Raw genomic sequence first — 18,487 nt, 5'->3', positions numbered from 1 at the left:
TTCATCTCATACAGTGAAGCTGATTTTTCTATCCATAGTGATGTATAGGATCCGTCATTAAGAGATACTGCATTTACCTGGGCAGGCGTTGGGTGGTCATTTTATTTCAGACAGTTGCACTCCAGCCTCCTGGTTTGTTTTTCACTACTAGTTGGATGTGGCATCGAATTCTAAACTAGTTTTTAGTACTTATCTCCAGGTGAGTTGCTAGGTGGTTTGATTGCTATTGTGTTTTTCTTCATATTTCTTTGTAGCTTGATAGTGCACCAATGAATATTGTGCATTGCTTTGCTTTTAGAGTGGGGTATGTTTTTTTTAAAATGAACCAAGCCAAAGGTACATCGCTTTGGTTTATATTAATCAAAGTAAAGAATGAAGTAGAGCGCACAATGAGGTGCTAATTGTTAGATTATTTACTAATAATCATAATTACCTATATTTCTCCTCCCTGTCCCAGTGCTAATAATCCCCTCACTCTATGAGACACTTTGTATGCGTTTGTGGTGCTTTGGTTTGTTTTTTGAAGGAAATAATGTGGGCATAAACATTTTTATTGTGAGAATGAATGAGTGTGGAAGAACAGAAATAAACAAAGGACTTGCGTCTGTGTGCAGGACGAGGGAGGCAGTCCTCATCATGAAAGGAAGCACAAAGACACAGAGAAACAAGCAGAGTATTGGTCTATTACTTCCTCACTCATTCCTTGTCCCGTTACTTAACTCTGTGCACTTGTAAGGAAATTCCTCACTGCAGTCACTCCTATAAAGCACCCCTAAACAGAAACGTAACCAATGCAATAACCCCACCCACTTTATAATTAAATATAAATTATATCCTGCACACTGATAGGGCCTAGCATAAGTTTATTTGCAGGGTAACAGTGCTTAGGCCTGATGTCCTGAATATATTTCCATTTTTAAGGCCTGCTTCTCTGTGATACCTTGGGCCAGAAAACACATGAGCCCTCTTGTTTTTTTTTACATTCTTCACCACTGACTTCCAACTTACAACAATTTTGAGCACCTTTTTCTGTTATCACAATCCCTGATAACTCAATTTCAGTGGTGGTTGGAGCCAGCCAATCTGGAGAATGGAGTTTCTCTTTCTTCACAGCAGCCTCTCGTGATATCAACACATGCCATCAGTAGGGGCTGAAGAGCGGTTCTGGGTTCAGACGCAGTAAAAAGAGTTTGGAGGAATCAAGGAAGATGTAATTCTTCTAATTGGAAGTAATTTGGAGGGTATTATAGAACTTTCAATCCAGAGTCCTTGAGAAGAATGTTGCTGCGACAACAGGCAATTCAGAGGTGATGCTGTATCTTAAGAGGCAATTTGGTACAGGTTCCAGCTCTCTGGATCACCTAGTTCAGAAGATAATGGATTAGGTGAAAGAGAATCTCTTATCTCTGAGGACAATTCATATTCAAGGAGAGGAAAATGCTATTGCAGAAATCCTGAGCAGGGTATTTTCCTCCTCCTACAATTTGAGAATCACAAGGAAGTTGTTCCTAATCTTTTATGTTATGTAATGCTATGTTATGTTTTGTTATAATCCATTTGTTAAGTGCACATGCACAAAAATAAGTTTTATGATGCTGGAGCAATAACAGATGGAGGATACAATGCTTAGCTGTATGATTGCCTAAATAGCCAGGTTTTTAGAAGAGTTCTATTTCTCACATATGTGGGAAAGGAGTTACAAACAAGTCGGGCCATACCTCCTAATCTTTTCCCATTGAATTTAGGGACCTCTAGTAAATTGAGGTGAGCTGATCTAAGGTTATGCTGGGGTGTATAATTCCAAATTCTGGAAGAAACAAACATTGGGCATCTGCCATGACAAGATGTAAAAATAATGCAGCCAATTTTAAACAGCAATTTCTGGGTGACTGGAAGTAAAAAGCAGTTTTGTCATTGGAGGTGTGCTGTAACAGTGTCTAGGCTTGCGCCAGACCAACTTGACTGCTTGGTACTGAGCCATCTAAAGTCTCTGACTCAGGCCTTTTAGGTGACCGAGATAGAGTGAGTGTTAGATCTGGCATCCTTGGGGTGATCGTTTTGCCTCTACTTCCTGTGTTTTTTAATGTGTGCTGGACTTTGTTCTTGCTCGTTTAGGATACTCTGGGCACTTTAGCACTGCTTACCGATGCTAAAGTGCATGTGCTCTCTGGTTAAACTGTATGTATAATTGGCCTTTCCATGACTGGCATATCTGATTTACTAATAAGTCCCTAGTAAAGTGCACTTTTTGGGGCAGGACAAAACTTTTGAAAGGATTGTCACCCCCTTTTACTGGCCCCAACTGCGCAGGCACTCGGATGCATATTGCAGATCTTGCCAAACTTGTCAAGCAAGTGGCAAGAGTGGGGGCAAATATAAGGTCTCCAACCATTTCCTGTGGTCAGCACACCCTTTGAGCGGGTGGGGATTAACATTGTGGGGCCACTGGATCCCAAACTATGGGCAACAGGTTTATCCTGATCTTGATGGGCCATGACACCCGGTACCCAGAAGCCATCCCTCTGAGGTCAATGACAGCCCCTGTGGTGGGCTGGGCATTGATGGGGATTTTTACCTGCATGTGATTCCCCAAGGAGGTGGCATCAGACAGGGGTACCAACTTCATCTACTTTTATGATGTCTCTGTGGAAGGAGTGTGGGGAGACCCACAAGTTCACCACTTCTTACCACCACCAAGGAAATGGTTTGGTCGAGAGACCGGACCCTGAAGGGCATTATTATGGGTCTGTCAGAATCCCTGAGGCTTAAGTGGGATGTCCTCTCGCCATGCCTTCTGTTTGCTTACATGGACGTACCACAGAAGAGGCTTGGTTTTAGCCCCTTTCAACAGTTGTATGGCCACCCTGTGAGGGGACCTTTGAGTCTGGTGATGGAGGACTTGGAGTAGCTAGTAAGCCCCAGTTAGTTACATGTTGGCCTTTAAAAACCATACAGCCCACTTCAGGATACTTGCTCAGGAGAACCTAGCAGCAAGCCAGGAGGACATGAAATGCTAGTATGACCAGAATGCCACTCTGGTCGCGTTTCAACCTAGCCATAAATTGTAGGTCAAGTCCCTAGTGGAACCTCATGCTCTCCAGGATAAGTGTCCTGGACCTTTTGAGGTGTTGGAGCTCAAGAGTGATGTCACTTATCTGTTGGACTTACAGACTCCTAAGAACACTTTAATGGTCCTACATGTGAACTGACTCAAACCTCACTTTGATAGGTCTGAGCTAACAATGCTCTTAGCCTCGGATGATGGGGTGGAAGAGGAGAGTGAGCCTCTTCCTGACCTCCTGTCTTCCCAGTAGAAAGATGGGTCTGTGGAGGGTGTGAACCTTTCCCCCATCCTGACCCCAGAGCAACAGAGGGACTGTCGCCAGTTGTTGGAACAGTTTGCCTCCTTTTTTTCCTTGACCCCCATGGGTCACTCATCTGTGAACACATGATGTGGAAACTGGGGTCAGTCCACCTATAAAACATAAGATTTACAGGGTGACTGACAAGTTCAGGGCTAGCTTCAAGGATGGTTTCCCAGATGTTGGCAGAAGGGGTTATTGAGTTCTCCAGCAGTCCTTGGGCCAGCCCAGTTGTCTTGGTCTCAAGGGCTACTGCCCCCACTGCTACCCCAGAACTCAGGTTCTGCGTGGACTACTGTGGACTGAACGCCGTCACAAAGACTGAAGAATACCCCATCCCCAGAGCTGATGAGCTTATTGATCAGTTGGGAGCTGTTAAGTTTCTCAGCGCATTTTACTTAATTTCTGGGTACTGGCAGCTTGCCCTAACTGAAGGGGCAAAGGAGAGGTCAACATTTTCTACCCCAGATGGGCACTACCCATTCAGGGTTATGCTCTTTAGGATGAACAATTACCCTACCACCTTTCAGAGGTTGGTCAACCAGGTTGTGGCTTGGTTGGAGGATTTCAGTGCAGCTTACCTTGATGACATTTTGCAGAGTTCAGCTCCAGCTGGGAGAAATACCTGCAACATCTCTGCGAAGTGTTGAAGGCTCTGCAAAAGGCCAGCCTCACTATTAAGGCATGTAAATGCCTAATAGGGAAAAGGTCTGTGGTTTACCTGGGACACCAGGTGGGGAGTGGCCAGGTGACACCTCTGCAACCAAAAATGTATACCATTCTGGTTTGGAAGCCTACCAAGACCCAGCCAGAGGTGGGAGCCTTTCCAGGTATCACGGGGTACTACAAGAGGTTTGTCTAGGGGTATGGCACTATAGTTGCCCCCTTTACTGATTTGACCTCTAAAAAAGCAACCCAAATACGTGATCTAGACTGAGGCTTGCCAGACTGCTTTTGATTCCCTGAAGGCAGCCATGTGCATGGCACCCGATTTTTCCAAGGAATTAATTGTGCGGAATGACACTTCAGAGCATGGTGTGGGAGCAGTTCTTACACAGCTAAAAGAAGAGGGCCTAGAGCAGCCTGTAGCCTTCATTAGTAGAAGGTTACTTCCCTGGGAACGGAGGTGGAGTTCAATTGAACGAGAAGCTTTCACTGTGGTCTGGGCACTGAAGAAGCTGAGGCCCTACTTGTTTGGGACTCACTTCTGGGTTCAGATGGACCACAGGCCCATCAGATGGTTATTGCAGGTGGCGGGGAGATCCCAAAACTGTTGATGTGGTCCACCTCCCTACATGGAATGGACTTTACAGTGGAACACCACCATGGCACAGAACATGCCAATGCTGATGATCTGTCCAGATTCTTATGCCTTAGTAATGAGAACTCCCATGAGGTTGAGTAGTTCTCCCCACTTTCAGCTGGGGGGACACATGTTACACCTGTTATAATTTGTGTGGTTTCCCCTGGCTTTTTGCCTCTGCCTCCTGTGATTTTGACTGTGAGCTGGAATTTGTTTTTGCTGGTTTTCGATACTCTGGTCACTTTACCACTGCTGACCAGTGCTAAAGTGACTCTGCTCTCTGTGTAAACTGTAGGTGTAAGTGTCTTTTCCATGATTGGCATATTTGATTTACTACTAAGTGCCTGGTAAAGTGCACAAGAGGTCCCAAGGGCATGTCAATCAAATGCTACTAATGCTACTGATTTAGCCACCCAAACCAATAGCCCAGTAAACATGGTTCAGACCAATGCAGTATCTGTGTGTGCAGTTTTAAACTGCCAATTGGACCTGGCAAGTGTACCCACTTGCCAGGCCTAAACCTAAACCTTCCCTTTTTTGTACATGTAAGGCATGTTAAAGGTGAGAGATGTACTGATGTGTTTTACATTTCCTGACAGTGAAATACCACTAAATTCAATTTACATTGTTGCAAGGCCTATCTCTCCCATAGGTTATGACGGGGACTGCCTTTAAATATCTTGTAAGTGCAGTTTCCCATTGGGAGCAGATAGAGATCTGAAGTTTGGGGTCTCTGAACTTACGATTTAAAAATACATCTTTTGGTAAAGTTGTTTTTTAGATTGCCAGTGTGATAATGCCAGTTTTAGAAAGTGGGCATTTTCTTGCTTAACCATTCTGTGTCACTGCCTACTTGTGTATTCCACGTTTGTGTCAGACTAACAGTTGGGCTGTTATGAATTCCCTCTAGACAGTGACACAAAGGGAGCTGGGATGTAGCCTCCATACCCTGATGAGTCTCCTGGCCTAGAGTGCGGAGGGAGGAGCTGACACTTGCACCTGAATGGGCTGTGCCTATACTTACACAATGCAGTCTCCAACCCACTGGTGTGCATCTGGGGCCAGGCCTGGGCAAGGCAGGATCTTGTCAACAACAGAGACTTCCCTTTGAAGTTTTCCTACTTCATAGGCTGAAAGGGGAGTAAGTAGTGGACCCAAAACCCCAGACTTTTAGAACACTTCTGGATTGAGAGGAACCTCTGCCAAAGAGAAGAGCTGAAGAGCTGGAGGAGTACCGTCCCTTTGCTGTGTGTGCTTTGCTGGGTTGGCCTACAATTACTGCTTTTGTCTTAGAGAGTGAAAAGACTGGACTTTGCTGTGTATCCTGCTTGAGAAGATTCTCCAAGGGCGTGGACTTAGCTTGTCCTCTGTTCTGAAGGCTCAGAGCAATCAAAAACATCCTCTACCAGCACCTGGATTCTCTAGCTGAGACTCCTACTCTGCCAAGTGGAACCTAATACAGTCCCTAGCCCCTTGAATAGAGAAGGTGGTGGAAAACCAAGAACTAAGGCCCATATTTACACTTTTTTAGCGCAGCAGCTGTGTCATTTTTTGATGCAAAAGTGGCGCAAACTCACAAAATCGAATTGTATTTTGTAAGCTTGCGGTACTTTTGCATCAAAAAATGACGCAAATGCGGCGCTAAAAAAGTATAAATATGGGCCTAAGTGCACCAACTTGGAATGACACCCTGGAGTGTGACGACCCCGTAGGCCCGATGCTGCCGCAGCCTTGCCAAAGTCCGGGACTCCATGAGTTTAGAAGTGCTGTGTCACCGACATCTGTGACACCCAACTCTAGTGCAGCGCATGCAGACTTCTGCCGTGACCGTGACCCAGTGAGGTCACCGCACCATGTCGTGACCGCTGGATATCGCCCCGCATGAAGTGCGAGGATCCGATGCTTTGCACCAACACTGCCTCACCTCCACAGCTCTGCAGCAAGGAACCGACATCTCACACCGATGCCTCCACTCTTTTGCTCTGCAGCACCAGCAACAACAATTCACCAGATCCAGCGACGCCACAATTCCCGACTCCGTGCACCGGCACAAGGTACTGTGTGACTCTGTGACTGGCGTCATTGGCATCGGATTGTTGGGAATAACTCAGTCACGATGCTGTGATATCACCAATACAAAGCATATGTGTTTCTAAGCACTATATTGAAGTTTAATCTTTAAAAATTCATAACTTTGCTTGTGAATGTTGGATTTTTTGTTGTTTTAGTCTTGTTATACTCAGATAAATATTGGCTATTTTTCTAACCTAGTGATGAGTCCTTTTGTGGTGTTTTCATTGTGTTACTGTGTGTGATGGTACAAATAATTTACACAATGCCTCTGAGATATGCCTTTCTTCCACTTCCCCCAATTTCTTATATCCTATCTAGAGTTCAATGCAAGAGGGTAGAGGTTGTTCTAGTTTGTCTATTCTAGCCACAAAGATATTGGTTTCTTCTCTTAACTGAAATGCTATTATTCAAGTCTCTTTTGCTCCTCTGTCTCCAAATCTGATTGTGGCCCTGTTAGCATGTCAGACCTCATTAAGTGAACTTGCAAAGGAGATGCGAAGAGGCCAATGGACAATTTGACTGCGCTTCGAGTTTTTCCCACCATGAACCCCATACCAATACAAATCAATAACATCAATAATCAATAGGAGTCAGTAATTTCCACACATCATGACCTTGTAGTCATGATTAACACACCTTTATGTAAAAGTTAGAATGTTTACTTCCCTATATTAACAATGCTAATGTCAGGTAACTTAGGGGGTCATTTCGACCTCGGCGGTCTTTTCACAAGACCGCAGAGGGACCGCCATGCTGAAGACCGCCAGTGGTGGCAGTTTTCTGCTCGGCATATTATGACTGCTGGCAGCCCTACGTCCTTTTCCGGACGGAGAGCCGCCAGCAGCCATACTGGCGGGCGACGGGGAAGTGGAGATTGCCCCACCTCCAACGCCTCGTCAACAGAACACCGCCCACCGAATCACATTCTGTGATTCGGCGTGGCGGTGTTCTGTTGACGGGGTGCTGGCGGCTGAGCAGCCCCATGGATCCCGTCCCCTCCTGGAAGATCATCGGACAAGGTAAGTTGAAAGTCCATTATGGGAGGGGGTCGGGGGTGTTGTGTGATGTGTGCTTGCATGGGGGTGTGCGTGTGAGTATGTAGAGGGGGTGTGTGAGTGCGTGTATGCATGCGGAGGTGTAGTGTGGATGGAAATGTTTCCATGTCTGCATGTATGTCTGTATGGATGTGTGCTTGTATGTCTGAATGTAGGCGTGCGTGTATGACTGTGTGTGTGTCTGTTGGCATGTTTGTTCGTGTGTGTGTGGGAATGTGTATTGGTGGTGTCTGCATGCATGTCGGTGTTTGGCTGTGTTGTGATGTTGGGGGTAGGGGTAGGGAGGGGGGTCCTGCCACCTTTGGGGGGTGGCAGGGGGGTGGGAGGTGACGGAGACGGACTCGGGGTGGGAGTGGGGGGTGAGGGGGAACCCCTATCAGGGCCAGGGAAGGAATTCCCTGGCACTGATAGTGCTTACCGCCATGGATTTCATGGCGGTTCCAAACCCCATGAAATCCATGGTGGTGAGCCGGGTCATGATACCGCTGGCGGTCTTGTGACAGCCACCGGGTTGGAGACCCAAGTCTCCAGCCCAGCGGTCGTCTCTGCCATGGCGGTCTGATCGGAGACATGGCGGATGACTATGGCGGTAACCGCCATGGTCATAATTCCACATTTTTTACCGCCAGCCTGTTGGTGGTAAAACCGCCACTTCTCCATCAACCGCCAGGGTTGTAATGACTCCCTTAATCTCCAAATCAAATGATAAACATACCGAAATAATACTGGCTGAACAAAGCAGCGAAAGACTCGCTATCTAATCAAAGCTTGAGCTACCACACATTCTAAGGTTACAGTACAAATTAATAGCAAGAATAACTGCTCAAATTAAATAACATACATTTAGGTTCAGCAGGAAAAAGACATGAACTGTTATAAAATGTAGCGAACTTCATCAGTGAGAACCCTAACTAACCCCAGATTAGATTAGCATGTTGGGCTTCATACAAACAATTTAGTCACACAAATTTAGAAAAACTTCTAACTATGGCTCTATCAAAATTAGCGGTTGGTACCTAGAAACAAAAGCGAATAGGCATAACAATCAGTACAGTTATTTTATACCTGTCCTCAATATGGTTCAGCAAGCTGTGACAGTCTTCATCAATGGGACATCAGGTCGGTCAGCAAGACACCAGGATTCAGCATCAAAGTTAAAAAAAGCAGTCTCTTTAAGCAGTTAGAAAAAGGATAGTAACTAAACTCAAGACAGTTACAAAGAATATTGCGGAATGGCCTCTCAGGACCATTAGGAAGAAATTAGCTAATGGCCTCGCTCCTCTCAGTGCAGTCCGGCTAAGTTAGATTTCCTAAAACTACTTCCCATGTCCTAATTGGTCAAAGAATCACATATTTACACTTAGTCCAATGAAACAAAAACCCCTAATCTAAAGTTTTACTATTACATGGTTCACATGTCAATGATTGGCTCCTCTTCTCCAGCTCTCATCACTTGGCTCGTCAGGTATCAATAATGTTGCAGCTTACACTCCAGTCGTTGCATCCATTGTCTTCTCCTGGGAAGGTCAGCCTTACACCTACTACAATATACATTGTTTCACTAGCAAGTACAGCATCTTCTATCGAGCAGTTTCTTGAACTAACTTCAGCTATGAGCACATGGTTAGTACAGTGGAAAATCACAGTTTAATTTTCTAAGCATCCAATTTGTAAAGTGCCTAAGACATTATAAGTACACATCATGAATATTGGCGGCCACTTACGTGGGTGCACCTTCAAATACATGCATTATTTTTCTCTACATTCATACATTTTCTACGCAAATCCAACATTAAAAAAACATGAATATTCATTAAGAAACTCACCGTTAACAGACCCTCCTCTGTTGTCTTGTCTATGCTTGCAGAGGTTAAGGTTTGCAGATTGCAGGTTGAAGGGGAAGGGCTTAGGAATTGAGGTTTGTCTATGGATGTCTCAAATTCAAAACAGGATTCAGAGGGCATCTTTTTCAAGCTGGTGTCAAAATTATTGGTTTTCCCCCATCATTTGCTCCCCTGAGATTATTTTACAATTTTTGCTCAGGGGTTTGATTGCAATTAAGGTCCATCGCTCTCCTTAGAAGTCTCTTTCTGTGACTTGAAGTTTGGATTTCTAAGCTTTTTGAGGGCTTTGATTTGTTGAGAACCAAAGTAAGAAATACCTTTCCAGTCTTGTACATGCTTTTGCTATTAGAAATGCTACAGGGCCCTTCCTATGAGCATCTGTCTAAGATGTTTTTGATTTTTTATCTTTAAATGTGTTTTTGGCGGCCATTGTTAATGCTAGAAGTATAGGTTAACGTTCAGCTACGAACAGTAATCCTCCCTACCTTTGTGTGATTGAGGGTCAAATTGTGGCAAAAACTAGTCCTCAATTTCTGTCCAATGGAAATCCTTTGTTTAATAGATCTCGGGGAACTACTGATCTTGTTCTACCTCTGGTTCTGATTCTCTTTTGAATGCAGTCAGAGAGTTAGAATGTATTTGCTTAGATATGCAGATTTTTCAAAAAGTAATCTCTTTTTGTCAACTTTTTTTAAGCAAATAGGGGAAGGAAACCTTATCTTTCCACTGTGTCTCTGTAGAGAAAGGTGGCAAATGACATGTCTTACTCCTTACTCCAAGGCTGGTCATGTTCCTTCAGGTTCTGTACAGGTTCGGTCAACACAAGATATTGCTGCTTCTTGGCAGGGATGGTTGTAGTCTCTATTATGGACATTTGCACTGCAGCGTCATGGCTTTCAAGTCTAGCTTTATTGACTATTAAAGATTATATGCAACCCAGAGTTTTGAACTGGATTTTATCAAAGTAGTCCTGAAAGTTAAACATAAGTAAGAATGCAGGGGATTTTGATTGAGCTGTGCGCGCTCTTTTTCAATTTTATTTTCTAGTATAGCTTTATTTAGCATGATTTCTGTCTAGAACATTCTATTTTCGAATGCTTAATTTGAGGAGGAAAAGATCAGAAGGTAATGACTAGATTGCTTTCCAGTAAGCTTCTTTACTAAGACTCCTTATTCTTCATCACATTGTTTACAATTCCTCCCTCCCTTGTTATTTCTGGGAGTATATGTGAGGCTTTGGCATTATCAGGAAGTATGAAAGGCTTTTTTACCCTTAGAAATATAAGGGGCAGGGTTATTGGATTGGTTATGCTTCTGTTTTAGAGGTGCCATATAGGTGTGACTAAAATAGGAATTCCCTCACAAGTGCATAGAGTAAATAATGGAACGACAAATAAGAAATCGGAGTAATGGAGATTACCACAAAATAATCCAGACATTACAAGTAAGGCGAGGCAAGGCAGTAGAAGAATACCCAAGTAAGCTCAGCAACTCCTACTTTATCTATTTCATTGAGTTTGGGGAAGGTGGAGCATTTCTAAAAAGAACTATGGCCCTCATCACAACCCTGGTGGTTGGTGTTAAAGTGGCGGTAATACCGCAAACAGGCCGGTGGTAATTACCACCAAATTATGACCATGGCACAAAGATCTCCGATAGGCATCCAATGTACCACACCAACCGCCAGGGTGGAAACAACAAGCACCACGGTGGTTGCCGCCTACAGCCAGGCGGAAGTCAAGGTTCTGCCCACCATATTATGACCCAGGAAACCGCCACCTTTTCTGGGGCGGTACTAATGACATCAAAAGCCTAGTAGAAATAGACCTCAGAAGGAAAGGACTCACCATTTGAGGCACAGGGAGGAACCATGCCGCCATGGAGCCCAAGATGCATGTCTTCCCCATGACCTTCTACGTGCTGCTCCACCATGAACACCAACGCCGGCGAGGACGACGACGGTGAGTACAGACACCTAGCACACAAAGGAGAGAGGGTGGAAAAAGAGAGTGACACACACACGCACAACACACCCACCCCCAACACCATACACACAATCAGCTGCATTACCAAAACATTTTACCCCGTACCTCGGATGAATAATGCAAGGACAAAACAAATTTGAAAAAGTGAATGTAATGAGATCAACACATCAAGATAAATAAATGAAGCAAAATAATAGATATACACATATGTACATAAATAGGGACGCAGCCCAGTCCACAATGTACGTTGTCCACATGGCCGCAGGCCAAAGTCCAAGGCCAAACATGGCACCTGCCTCAACACGGAGAGAACACTGCAGGGGCATCAGTTGAGAAAAAGGCAGGCACCTCAGGGGGATGGGGGGGACCTCAGCCGGCAGATGGAACAAGACCACTGGTTCTAGAGAGGGCAACATGCCCTGTGCTTGGTCCTGGCGAGTGCAAGGCCACAGTCTCTTGAGTGGGTGACTTGCCCACTTGCTCTGGAGGGGGCAACATGCTCGGTGTTTGGTCCTGAGGAGTGCAAGGCCACAGTCTCTCAAGTGGGTGACTTGCCCACTTGCTCTGGAGGGGGCAACATGCTCTGTGCTTGGTCCTGGGGAGTGCAAGGCACAGTCTGTTGAGTGGAGGACCTGCCCACTTGCTCTGGACGGGGCATCGTGCCCTGTGTTTGGTCCTGGGGAGTGCAAGGCCACAGTCTCTCGAGTGGGTGACTTGACCACTTGCTCTGGAGGGGCAACATGCCCTGTGCTTGGTCCTGGGGAGTCATGGCTATGTGGGTGTCATACCTACTGGTTCTGGAGGTAGCATTGTGCCCTTTTCTCTTGATCCTAGGGAGTCTTGGCTACATGGGTGGCATACCCACTGGTTCTCGAGGGGGCATTGTGCCGGGTGCTCTTCATCCTGGGAGTCTGGGGTAGGTGGGTGTCATTCCCCGCTGGTTCTGGAGGGGGCATTGTGCCCTGTGCTCTTGATCCTGGGGAGTCTGAGGTAGGTGGGTGTCATACCCACTGGTTCTGGAGGGGGCATCATGCCCTGTGCTCTTGATCCTGGTGAGTGCAAGGTCACTGTCTCTCAGGTGGGTGTCATACCAACTGGATTTGCAGGGGGCAGGCCGCACAGCAGCCCATGGAGGCAGCATTATATACTGTCCGCTGGCGGTGACGGCTGCACACTGGAGGTGGTGCTGCTGCTGCTGGGGGAGGCTCCTGCCCATCCCCTGCAACCTCAGACGGCTGCTCGCTGGTGGTGGTGGTGGTGCTGCTGCTGGTGGGGGTAGGCTCCTGCCCATCCCCTGCAACCTCGGACGGCTGTTCACTGGTTGTGGTGGTGTTGCTGCTGCTGCTGCTTCTGGAGGGGGGTAATCCTGCCCATCCCCTGCAACCTTGGAGAGCTGCACAACCATGGTTGGTGGTAGGGGGTCTGTCACACTTCTTGCCCCAGGCCCCTTGCTCTTCCTACCTGCTGGTGCAGGCTCCTTAGTCTTCCTGGCAGCTGGGGCAGACTCCTTAACATTCTTAGCATCAGCTGGGACAGGCTCCTTTGTCTTCCTGGCAGCAGCTGGGTCAGTCTCCTTTGTCTTCCTGGCAGCACCTTGGGCAGGCTCCTTTGCCTTCCTGGCAGCAGCTTGGGCTGGCCCCTTGTTCATTCCGGCAGCTGTGGCAGGCTCCTTTCCTTTGAGGCTGCCTGGTGAAGGCTCCTTCACCCTCAGGACATGTGCCCTGGATCCTTTTCCACCACGAGTGGGTGTGGTGGCAACTGGGCCCATGGACTGGGTGGCTGAGGTGCTTGGCTGGGTTCTTCCCACCCTGGCCAGACATGAAGGACGGGGTGGGGTGTGTGGAAGAGGTCAATGGTGGATAGGAATAGTTTTTTAGTGATGTTGGGGCGGGAAGATGGAGAAGGTTTTGGAGGGGAGGAAGAGAGAGCGGTTGTAGGAGGTGTCTGTCTGCTGATTTTGGGTGCAGGTGCATGGGCTGGATGTCGTTGTGAGGTGGATGGCTGTTTGGTGTCTGAGTGCTTGCGTTTGTGTACCTCAGGAGTAGATGGTACAGACACAGTGGGAGAGGACACAGGGGACATGTGCATGGCTGTTGTGGAGGTTTCGGCCAGTGAGGTGTGTGTTCTGCTTGGTATGGTGGTGATGCTGGTAGTGGATGATGATATAGTGCATGCAGGTGTGTGTGTAGGCAGAACTGGGAGGGAGGTGGAGGAGGAGGGGAGACAGTGGAAATAGTTGATGTTGGTATGTATGCATCTGGATGGTATTTGTATGAGTGCCTGTGGGATGAAGTGTGGTGCTTGTGTTTGCCTGTACCAAGCTTGGTTGTTGTCTTGTGTGCATGCTCGTCTGCGTGTGTGCTTGGGATAGGTTGGGGTTGAGGAGAATGGGATTGGGAAGAGGAAGTTGGAGGGGGGAGGGGGGAAACAGGGACAATGTCTGCCATCAGAGAGGAGGCCAGAGTCTGGATCGATCTCTGTTGGGCCGCCAAGCCAGTGTGAATGCCCTCCAGGAATGCATTTATCTGTTGCATCTGGGCTGCCAGCCCCTGAATGCCATTCACAATGGTTAACTGCATTACATAGATGGATCTCAGGCGGTCAATAGCCTCCCCACTCAGGGTGGCAAGGCTCACTGAGACAGGCCCTGAGGTGCCTGGGGCAAAGGAGATGCCCACTCTCCTGAGTGAGTGGGCACAGGCAACTCACTGAGGGGTTGCTGGGAGGGTAGTGCTGGTACCGGGTGGCGGCTGCACCTCTAGCTGGGGTGGTCTCAGAGGTGTCTGCCACCACCACAGAGCTTCCATCAAAGGAGGTATCTGTGTCAGAACTGTCCCCTTCAGTCTCCCCCATGGTGCTTCCCTCGACCTCCGTCCCACTGGTGCCCTCAGCATTGGTGGACTGTCCTGGGCCCTGTGGGATGCAGCTCCCTCTGTCGCCGGTGCCTCTGCTCCTCCGCCAGAAGATGATAATGCACACAAGGACAGGCTGACAAAACAAGAGGGGGGGAGACAAAGGATATACTTGGTGAATGGCTGCACCAACACTACCGTTGGTGAACACAGCACCCTCACACACAGGGAACAGGTCTATGCACTATGCATTGCACTACCAGAGAAATAGCGTGCCACCAAGGCATGGGGAGGGGCACACACCACCAAATGCAGCACATCTGGGACCCACGCAGCCCTGACCATTAGTGGATGCCTGCGAGCTAGGAAGCAGGATTTTCCCTACTGAACCCTAGCCACCAGGGGACCTACGCTGCAATGTCAGGCTGGCCTAGGGGCACCCACTGACACACACCCACCACCCGTAAGTAGTAATGATCAGCACTGTACTCACCCACGTGTGGCTGCTGTGATGCCCTCAAGCGCCCATTCAGCTCTGGATAGGCCAGCGCCAGTATGCGTGCCATCAGGGGCTGAGGGTTCTACGGGCACCCCTTCCTCATTGGGAGGCCATCCCCAGCTGGACCTCCACCGTCTTCCGTGCCCAGCGTCTCAGGTCCTCCCACCGTTTGTGACAGTGGGTGCTCCGCCTTCCATAGACCCCCAGGGAATGCACGTACTTGGCAATAGCATGCTATATACCCTTCTTTTGATGGGCGCTTACCTGCGGAGGAAATACACACAGGAAAATTGTATTAAACAAACAGTCCTGCCTGTTACACTTATAGCCCACCATACCCCTTCACATCACCATTTGCACACACATGGCCCAGCACACAACCAATATGCCACCCAGAGGACATCCACCAACCCCCCTAACAAGAGGCCTTCAAACACCCCTCCATGCATTCAAGCCACATGCATCGTGCCCACAGTGTACTCAACTGTTGGTCTGGATGCACATACAGCAGTCCGTATTGGGGTAGGCCCCATCCACCAGTCTCTCCAGCTCTGCCGAAGTGAAAGCTGGAGCCCTTTAGGTTCCAGACACAGTTCACAGCAGCACATTCAGTGTAGGTCCTCCCCTGTGGAAGGTCAGGTAGCAAGTGAGGAATCAGATAGAAAATGGGTGGTCACGTCCACGGCAGTGCATACCATCACCACTGGCGTGGATCACCATTGGCCACTGTAACCCATAGGGCCCAATGTTAACCAATGAGGCTTTGCATGGCGGTTCACAACCGCCTCCCACAATGGTGTACAATGTCAGCAGAAATACCTCAGTTCCACCTGTCCCTCCACACAGGACAGGCGGACGCCATTTCAGGGGTTGGGGGCAGGCCCTTGATATTTCCAGTGCCACTGGTTAATTTTGCACATACTGGACAATTCACACTTACCCATTCCAAGTTCACAGCATGTAAAGTTCTGTTGTAGCCCCATTGTTCAGTTAGTGACCAGCTCCTCACTCTTTTGCCCCATAGATTGCTTCCACTGCGGATGAATAGGAGATGAGACACCCCCGTGTACAGACCCCTCGCAGACTTGGCAACAATGGAGGACAGGCACATCATCCTCACCTATAGACTTGACAGGGCCACAATCACAGAGCTGTGGGCCCAATTGGAGACTGGCCTGATATCTGCCATCCGTCACCCCACTGGGATCCCCCCTCTTGTGAAAGTTCTATCAGTGCTCCATTTCCTGGCAACTGGTTCTTTCCAAGTGACAGTGGGCTTGGCAGCAGTAATGTCACAGCCAATGTTCTCAAACATGCTGACCAGAGTGTTGTCTGCCCTGATTAAACACATGTGCAGTTACATTGTATTTCCCAAGGATGAAGATTTGGCCACAGTGCAGGCCGAGTTCTATGCAATGGGACATATCCCCAACATAATTGGGGCAATTGATGGAACACATATTGCATTTGTCCCCCCATCAAAATGAACAGGTGTTCAGAAACCGTAAGAGTTTCCACTCTATGAATGTACAGATGGTGTGTTTGGCGAACCAGTACATCTCCCATGTCAATGCTACATATCCTGGGTCAGTGCATGATGCCTTTGCCCTGAGGAATAGCAGCATCGCAAATGTGATGGGCCAGCTACAGTGGCTAATAGAAGAGTCCTGGTCCCCACACAGTATATGAATGTGTATGGGTATGGTGTGGGCCATATGGGATAGTGTGTGGCTAAATGTTGTACCTCAAAATTGCAGGTGACTCTGGTTATCCAAACCTATCATGGCTGCTGACCCCTGTGAGGAATGCCAGGACAAGGGCAGAAGAACGTTACAATGAGGCACATGGGCGAACCAGAACGATAATAGAACAGACCTTTGGCCTCCTGAGGGCCCGATTCAGGTGCCTCCAACTAACAAGCTGATCCCTTTGCTACTCTCCCAAGAAGGTCTGCCAATAATAGTGTCGCCATGTGCATTTTCTGCTGCATGAGGCTGGAGATGCCCGTGTGGCAGCAGTGGACCCTGTGGACAGTGAGGATGAGGAGGCAGAGGATGAGGATGAGGACAACAGAACATCAGTCATCAGACTTCAAATGACACACAGGTAAGACAGTGCAACTTCACATATCAATGGCATTTGTTTGAATTTCTGTTGCACTGGCATGCTATTATTTCTCACTTCTATGCCCACTTACTGTTCCCTTTAGCAATTCATTTTACAGACGTTGGTGACCTCGCATATACTCCTGGTGTGATCACTGCAGCCAGCTACAGGTCATTTACCTATGCTCATTTTCTATACAGTTGAATTGCAATGCTTGTACCTGTTCAAATGAATACATACTTTACAAAAATTGCATACTCCATAGATCTTTTTTTTTTGCAAGGTGTTTATTGAAGTGCTAAAATATTGAAGGGCAAGTGCAATGGGATGTGGTGATGATGGAGGAAAGCCCAGGGTATTGTTCCAGTCTGAAGCACAGGTGCATTGTCCAAGGGGACTTAGGAAGGGGAGCAATGGCAGTTCAAGGTGGACAGGGTTACTGAGTGGGACCAAAGGGTGACAATCAGGAGAGTCTTATTTCCTTGCGGGGGGCTTGGCAAGTGTCTCTGGCTTCTGTCTGGATGGCAGGGAACGTTTGTGGGGTAGTTCATCTTCTGCAGGGGCAGGGATACTGGTGGCCTGTTGGTCCTTTGGCGGGGCTTCTTGGCCACTAGGGGCAGCAGAGGTAGAAGGCTGTTCAGATGTCTGGCTAGTGGCAGGGGCCCGCTCTTGTGTGACTGCCTCCCTCATAATATTGGCCATGTCCGCGAGCACCTCTGCTATGGATACCAGGGTGGTGTTAATGGCTTGCAAGTCCTCCCTGATCCTCTGGTACTGTCCCTCCTGCATGTGCCTGTTCTCCTGCACATTGTCCAGGATCTGGCCCATCGTGTCCTGGGAATGTTGATATGCTCCCAGGATCTCTGCAAGTCCCTCCTGGAGAGTCGATTCCCTGGGCCTGTCCTCACCCTGGCACAAAGCTGTCCTCCCTGTGTCCCTGTTAGCCTGTGCCCCTGTCCCCTGAACCGTTTGCCCACTGCACCGCCCCCAGGTCCCTGATTGTCTTGGGGCGAGGTGTGTCCTGTGGTCCCTGTAGAGGTGGACACACTGCTGATTGATGTGTCCTGGGGACAGAGGTATGTGTACGCTGGGTGGTTGCTGTGGTGGTGTTTCCTGATGGGGAGGCTCTGTGGTGGTGTGTGACTAGGCCTGGGTAACCGGCTTTCCAGAGGTCCCTGATGGGCCAGGTTGGTCATCCAGATCCTGAAGACCAGAGTTGCTGTCATCACAGTGGGCCTCTTCTGTTGGGGGACTGGATAGTGCTGGCACCTCCTCTCTGGTGACATTTGCTGGGGTACCTATGGGGATGTAAATAATGTGTTATTGTTTCTCTGTCTGACATATTGTGCAACCATGGTTTGCCCTCTTTGTATTTGCCCTGGCAGCTTTCACTTGTGTAAGTTGATAT

Source organism: Pleurodeles waltl, chromosome 3_1 (assembly GCF_031143425.1).
Source record: "Pleurodeles waltl isolate 20211129_DDA chromosome 3_1, aPleWal1.hap1.20221129, whole genome shotgun sequence".
Taxonomy (NCBI): Eukaryota; Metazoa; Chordata; class Amphibia; order Caudata; family Salamandridae; genus Pleurodeles; species Pleurodeles waltl.
Note: the sequence above shows the minus strand (reverse complement) of the source record.